Raw genomic sequence first — 7,500 nt, 5'->3', positions numbered from 1 at the left:
GAGACGGCAGAACGACACGCGAACACATTCATAGTGTTGTGACCGTCGTCAACTTGAATGTATCGGGCGCTGGCTAGGATGTGCGCGGCGGAGACGGCAGAACGACACGCGAACACATGCATAGAGTTTTGACCACTGTCAACTTTAATGTATCGGGCGCTGGCTAGGATGTGCGCGGCGGAGACGGCAGAACGACACGCGAACACATGCATAGAGTTTGTGACCATTGTCAACTTGCGTGTATCGGGTACTGGCCTGTGTGTGCCCGACGTTGACGGCAGAACGACCCGCGAACACATGCATAGAGTTGTGACCATTGTCAACTTGAATGTATCGGGCGCTGGCCTGTGTGTGCCCGACGGAGACGGCAGAACGACCCACGAACACATGCATAGAATTTGGACTTCCTTGAAGAAGACGTTGACATAAAAAAAAAAAAAAAAAAGTCAAGCGGGGTACTGGCTCAAGTGTGCCCGACGGTGACGGTAGAACGACCCGCGAACACATGCATAGAGTTGTGACCATTGTCAACTTGAATGTATCGGGCGCTGGCTGGGATGTGCCCGGCGGAGACGGCAGAACGACACGCGAACACATGCATAGAGTTTGTGACCGTTGTCAACTTGAATGTATCGGGCGCTGGCTGGGATGTGCCCGGCGGAGACGGCAGAACGACACGCGAACACATGCATAGAGTTTGTGACCGTTGTCAACTTGCATGAATCGGGTACTGGCCTGTGTGCGCCCGACGTTGACGGTAGAACGACCCACGAGCACATGCATAGAGTTGTGACCGTTGTCAACTTGAATGTATCGGGCGCTGGCTGGGATGCGCCCGGCGGAGACGGCAGAACGACACGCGAACACATGCATAGTGTTGTGACCATCGTCAACTTGAATGTATCGGGCGCTGGCTAGGATGTGCGCGGCGGAGACGGCAGAACGACACGCGAACACATGCATAGAGTTTTGACCACTGTCAACTTGAATGTATCGGGCGCTGGCCTGTGTGTGCCCGACGGAGACGGCAGAACGACCCACGAACACATGCATAGAATTTGGACTTCCTTGAAGAAGACGTTGACTTAAAAAAAAAAAAAAAAAGTCAAGCGGGGTACTGGCTCAAGTGTGCCCGACGGTGACGGTAGAACGACCCGCGAACACATGCATAGAGTTGTGACCATTGTCAACTTGAATGTATCGGGCGCTGGCTGGGATGTGCCCGGCGGAGACGGCAGAACGACACGCGAACACATGCATAGAGTTGTGACCGTTGTCAACTTGAATGTATCGGGCGCTGGCTGGGATGTGCCCGGCGGAGACGGCAGAACGACACGCGAACACATGCATAGAGTTTGTGACCACTGTCAACTTGCATGTATCGGGTACTGGCCTGTGTGCGCCCGACGTTGACGGTAGAACGACCCACGAGCACATGCATAGAGTTGTGACCGTTGTCAACTTTAATGTATCGGGCGCTGGCTGGGATGTGCCCGGCGGAGACGGCAGAACGACACGCGAACACATGCATAGAGTTGTGACCGTTGTCAACTTGAATGTATCGGGCGCTGGCTGGGATGTGCCCGGCGGAGACGGCAGAACGACACGCGAACACATGCATAGAGTTTGTGACCATTGTCAACTTGCATGTATCGGGTACTGGCCTGTGTGCGCCCGACGTTGACGGTAGAACGACCCACGAGCACATGCATAGAGTTGTGACCGTTGTCAACTTGAATGTATCGGGCGCTGGCTGGGATGTGCCCGGCGGAGACGGCAGAACGACACGCGAACACATGCATAGAGTTTGTGACCACTGTCAACTTGCATGTATCGGGTACTGGCCTGTGTGCGCCCGACGTTGACGGTAGAGACGACCCACGAGCACATGCATAGAGTTGTGACCATTGTCAATTTTAATGTAGCGGGTACTGGCCTGTGTGTTCCCGACGTTGACGGCAGAACGACCCACGAGCACATGCATAGAGTTGTGACCGTTGTCAACTGAAATGTATCGGGCGCTGGCTGGGATGTGCCCGGCGGAGACGGCAGAACGACACGCGAACACATGCATAGAGTTTTGACTTCGTTACAGAGGACGTTGACAAAAAAAAAATAATAATAATAATATCAAAAAAAACAAAACATGGTCAACTTTAGTGTAACGGGTATTGGCTTAAGTGTGTGACCCAATGGTCAGAATGAGTGGGCAGAGTGAATCGGATTATATATTAAGGGGAGTGTCTTGTCTCGCCGGTCGATCTTCAAATTGTAGAAGTTTCCTCATATATCTCCTTGATTTCGTCAAGATATATCCGGCACGGGAGCAACCCCGACACTCCTCTGAAAATACGGGTCGCTCCCATGTGAGAAGGTCGATGGTGTGATCGACGGCACGAGTGTCATGCGACCGGGCGAGGGCCGAGTAATTAGCCGACGGTGATGCACACATGCGTAGGCATGGGACCCGTTGTCGTTGCACGAGTCTGTGAGACGGGGCGCCGCCGGACAAGACATACCCGGCACGGGAGCAACCCCGGCACTCCTCTGAAAACACGGGTTGCTCCCGGGTGAGAAGGTCGATGGTGCGGTCGATGGCACGAGTGTCATGCGACCGGGCGAGGGCCGAGATTTAGGCCGACGGTGATGCACACAGGCGTAGGCTGGGACTCGTCGTGTTGCACGAGTCTGTGAGACGGGGCGACGGCCGACCTCGACGGCAGGCCGCCCGATGCATCCGCAAGGTGTGGCTCTCGTCCGAGATTTTGAGATCTCTTTAGTGTAGCGGGTATTGGCTTAAGTGTGTGATCCAATGGTCAGAACGAGCGGGCAGAGTGAATCGGATTCTATATATGAGGGGGGTAGTAGAGTCGATCCAAGACTCGAGAAGGCTTTTAATGTCTGTCGTGTGTGTATGCGTGTCATGGTTGGACTCCAGCGGGCCCTTTCGGTAGGGTCAGCCGTCGTTTCATCGCGACCATGTGTTGCAACTCGGCGCTCAGAGCGGGGGTTTTCACCCACTCGCCCCGTGAGCAGAGGTGTCCCTCCGTGCACACGTATATATCGACGTTCAGATATGAAGCTTTCGCGGACGGGAGTCCACCCGAGACTCGAAAAGGCTCCTTGCCTGTGGTGCGTAAATATGTTTTTGCACGTCAGACCCTTGCTGGCCTTCTCGGTAGGGTCAGCCGTCGTTTCATCGCGACCATGTGTTGCAACTCGGCGCTCGGTGCGGGGGTTTTCACCCACTCGCCCCGTGAGTAGAAGGTTCTTTCGTGCATATGTATATATACAATCCCAGATATTGAGCTTTTTCATCCGCAGAACCCCCGGTGGAGAAGAGAGAGAGTAGAGATGAGAGAGAAAGGAGAAGGGAGAAGGCCTCTCGCGTTGCGTGGTCGATGGCACGAGTGCCATGCGACCAGGCGAAAGGCAAACGGCAAGCCGACGGCGACGGCAGGCCGCCCGACTCACCCGCAGAGAATCTGGGTCTCGTTCGAGATTTCGAGATCTCTTAAGTGTAGCGGGTATTGGCTTAAGTGTGTGATCCAATGGTCAGAACGAGCGGGCAGAGTGAATCGGATTCTATATATGAGGGGGGTAGTAGAGTCGATCCAAGACTCGAGAAGGCTTTTAATGTCTGTCGTGTGTGTATACGTGTCATGGTTGGACTCCAGCGGGCCCTTTCGGTAGGGTCAGCCGTCGTTTCATCGCGACCATGTGTTGCAACTCGGCGCTCAGAGCGGGGGTTTTCACCCACTCGCCCCGTGAGCAGAGGTGTCCCTCCGTGCACACGTATATATCGACGTTCAGATATTGAGCCTTTTCATCCGCAGAACCCCCGGTGGAGAAAGAGCAGGACCTCGGTGTCGTCAGATATCGAGCTTTCTCCACGGGACCCGTTCGGGCATGCTGCCGTTGCTGCGACCATGTGTTGCACTCGGCGCTCGGTACGGGCTTTTTCATCCAAGCAACGAATGCACGCTCGAGGCGTGCGATTGCTCTCCCCTGTTCCAGTGGACGAGCCGTCGCCCTCCCGCGTCGCTTCGAACCGGTCCCGTCTCCGAGGCGGGACCACTGCGACTCCTCTCGAGACGACCCAGTCGACTCGGGTAGAGATACACACCTCGAGAATCCCTTCGGGCGGTTCTTCGATCACTGTACCGTAATAGCACGGCATCGACAATTGAGAATTCAGAGAGAGAGAGAGGGGAGTGCGAGAGCGACTCCCGGACGGCGAACGGGCCCAGCCCGGTTCTGTCGACCGTTACCTGGTTGATCCTGCCAGTAGTCATATGCTTGTCTCAAAGATTAAGCCATGCACGTCTAAGTACAATCCTGAACATACAAGAGAAACTGCAGATGGCTCATTAGATCAGTTATGGTTTATTGGAGAAAGTCTTATACCATGGATAACTGTGGTAATTCTAGAGCTAATACATGCAACAAAGCGCCGACCCTTCGGGGGAAGCGTGCTCTTATTAGGAACAAGGCCAGCCCGGTCCTTTCGGGGTCCGGTCTCCGCTGGTGAACTCTAGATAATCATGCCGATCGCACGGTCTTGCACCGGCGACGCTCCCTTCAAAAGTCTGCTCTATCAACTTTCGATGGTAAGTTATGCGCTTATCATGGTTGTGACGGGTAACGGAGAATCAGGGTTCGATTCCGGAGAGGGAGCCTGAGAAACGGCTACCACATCCAAGGAAGGCAGCAGGCACGCAAATTACCCACTCCTGACACGGGGAGGTAGTGACAAAAAATAACGATACAGGCCTCTTCGGAGGCCCTGTGATCGGAATGAGTACACTTTAAATCCTTTAACGAGGATCTACTGGAGGGCAAGTCTGGTGCCAGCAGCCGCGGTAATTCCAGCTCCAGCAGCGTATATTAAATTTGCTGCAGTTAAAAAGCTCGTAGTCGGATTTCTGGCCGGGGCGGGCGGTCCGCCGTGAGGCGTGCACTGCCCGTTCCCCTTCTCCCCGTCAAACGGGAGTCGTGGGAGATTTTTCCCGGCCAGTGATTCGGTTGGTCGTGCGGTGCTCTTAACTGAGTGCCGTGCGAGACTGGAACGTTTACTTTGAGAAAATTGAAGTGTTCAAAGCAGGCCAAAGTGCCCGAACAGCTCAGCATGGAATAGTGGAAGAGGACCTCGGTTCTATTTCGTTGGTCTTGAGATCCTGAGGTAATGATCAAGAGGGACTGCCGGGGGCATTCGTATTGCGGCGTGAGAGGTGAAATTCTTGGATCGTCGCAAGACGCCCGACAGCGAAAGCATTTGCCAAGAATGTCTTCATTGATCAAGAACGAAAGTCGGAGGATCGAAGGCGATCAGATACCGCCCTAGTTCCGACCATAAACGATACCGACTCGTAATTCGCCGGCGTTCCTCCCATGACGCGGCGGGCAACTCTCCGGAAAACCAAAGTCTTTGGGTTCCGGGGGAAGTATGGTTGCAAAGCTGAAACTTAAAGGAATTGACGGAAGGGCACCACCAGGAGTGGAGCCTGCGGCTTAATTTGACTCAACACGGGGAAACCTACCCGGCCCGGACACAGTGAGGATTGACAGATTGAGAGCTCTTTCTTGATTTTGTGGATGGTGGTGCATGGCCGTTCTTAGTTGGTGGAGTGATTTGTCTGGTTAATTCCGATAACGAACGAGACTCTTGCTTGCTAAATAGTCCGGCCACCCGTCGTGGTGAGCCGCGAACTTCTTAGAGGGACAAATGGCTTTCAGCCATACGAGATGGAGCAATAACAGGTCTGTGATGCCCTTAGATGTCCGGGGCCGCACGCGCGCTACACTGGCGCAAGCAGCGGGTACATTTGCCCTCGGCCGAAAGGTCCGGGTAATCCGCTGAGACTTCTCCGTGCTGGGGACAGGGACTTGTAATTGTGTCCCTTGAACGAGGAATTCCAAGTAAACGCGAGTCATCAGCTCGCATTGATTACGTCCCTGCCCTTTGTACACACCGCCCGTCGCTACTACCGATCGAATGACTTAGTGAGGCCATCGGATCGACCGTCTGGCACCCCCGGCTTCGGCCGGTTGTCGAGGCGCGACGAGAAGACGGTCAAACTTGATCATTTAGAGGAAGTAAAAGTCGTAACAAGGTTTCCGTAGGTGAACCTGCGGAAGGATCATTAACAGAACCCTTCCCCTCCGTGATCGGAGAGGGAACAAAGGGGGAATGTCGGAAAAGCCGTCACAGAGAGACACGCGGAGAGAGCAAATTGGAAAAGCCGGGGGGACTCGAGCGGGGTTTTCACCGCCTCCTTCCCCGTTCCACGGTCGAGGTCAGACCCCGCGCTTCGCCTTCGCTCTCTCCGACAAAAAGGAGACGGGCGTGTCACACACAGACCAGCCCGGGGAGTACCCGGTTCTTCTCTCGTCGTCTGTCTCACGGAGTCTCGCGCTCCCGGTAGCTTCGAGGGAGAAGTCCCGCAAGGGTGGAGACGCCGTCGCCGTCCGCGGCGCGGCGCTCCTCGAGGCATTCTCCGCAGGGCAGAGAAGGGGCACCGGTGTCGCCCGATTTCCCCCCAGTCGGCGAGTCTGACTCGCGCGACCCGCCCTCGCGGCGGTGGGGGGAAGGAGGGAGCCCGCTTCCCCCCTCGGCTCGACGGAGGATATTTCTTTCCAGTCACAAGCAAAGAAGGCACAGAGTCCCCGTGTCCTTTCTCCTTCCGTTCCACTTCTTCCCTCGGCTCTGAGGAGAGTTTGCGAACGCGGGAGTCTTCCAGTGGCAAATGACAATTCTTGGTGGTGGATCACTCGGCTCGTGCGTCGATGAAGAACGCAGTTAGATGCGAGAATTCATGTGAATTGCAGAACTCACTGATCATCGACTTATTCGAACGCAAATGGCGGCTCGGGGATGCTCTGCTCCTCGAGCCACGTCCGTCTGAGCGTCTGAAGACAATCACTCACAGAGTCGGCGTGTTCGCGCGCCGGAGGAGCGCCCGGCCGCAGCCGTCCCTTCGACGGCCGGCTGCGTCGGGTCAGTGTCAGATGGAGTTCTGTGATGTCGGCGCCGGTGAAACTCGGCGAGCAGGCTCGATCGGTAACCGGGGGTTCGTCGGTCGTGCGACGTGCCATCGGGGTGTAGACGTATGCGCCCGTGGTGCGGTCCAGCGTCCGACCCCCCGGAACGGTCGAGGAGCCTCTGCCGGGCAGAGCCGGTCGACCCAATCGCGGGGTCTCTCGTCCTCCCGTCTGCGTTCTCGCAGGCGCATGGTAGGCCACCCTTTCCCGCCGGCGACCCGATTCTTCGGGGAGCGCCGGGGAAGGAGAGACCCCGGGTCGCCGCTATGACTCCGATCACGTTCCACGTGTCTTTCACGATTCCAGACCTCAGATCGGATGAGATTACCCGCTGGATTTAAGCATATCACTAAGCGGAGAGAAAAGAAACTAACAAGGATTCCTTCAGTAGCGGCGAGCGAAGCAGGAAGAGCCCATCGCCGAATCCCCGCGCCCGTTTGCGGTGCGAGGGACCTGTGG

At 55.8% G+C, this 7,500-nt stretch overlaps 3 non-coding genes across 3 annotated transcripts in view; all 3 read left to right on the top strand.

Annotated features, from left to right (window-relative positions):
- Window positions 1-4,268: 4,268 nt before the first annotated feature.
- On the top strand, window positions 4,269-6,146 carry LOC139968337 (small subunit ribosomal RNA). The gene has a single exon (XR_011793342.1). It is a non-coding gene; the product is annotated as a small subunit ribosomal RNA (ribosomal RNA).
- A 605-nt stretch (window positions 6,147-6,751) lies between these two features.
- On the top strand, window positions 6,752-6,911 carry LOC139968213 (5.8S ribosomal RNA). The gene has a single exon (XR_011793251.1). It is a non-coding gene; the product is annotated as a 5.8S ribosomal RNA (ribosomal RNA).
- Window positions 6,912-7,345: 434 nt separating this feature from the next.
- LOC139968455 (large subunit ribosomal RNA) overlaps window positions 7,346-7,500 on the top strand; it is a 4,028-nt gene continuing 3,873 nt past the window's right edge. The window contains exon 1 of the ribosomal RNA XR_011793453.1: window positions 7,346-7,500. This exon is cut by the window's right edge and continues 3,873 nt beyond it. This is a non-coding gene — a ribosomal RNA (large subunit ribosomal RNA).

Source organism: Apostichopus japonicus, chromosome 5 (assembly GCF_037975245.1).
Source record: "Apostichopus japonicus isolate 1M-3 chromosome 5, ASM3797524v1, whole genome shotgun sequence".
NCBI classification, from domain to species: Eukaryota; Metazoa; Echinodermata; class Holothuroidea; order Aspidochirotida; family Stichopodidae; genus Apostichopus; species Apostichopus japonicus.
This window is presented reverse-complemented; position numbering and strand designations above follow the sequence as displayed.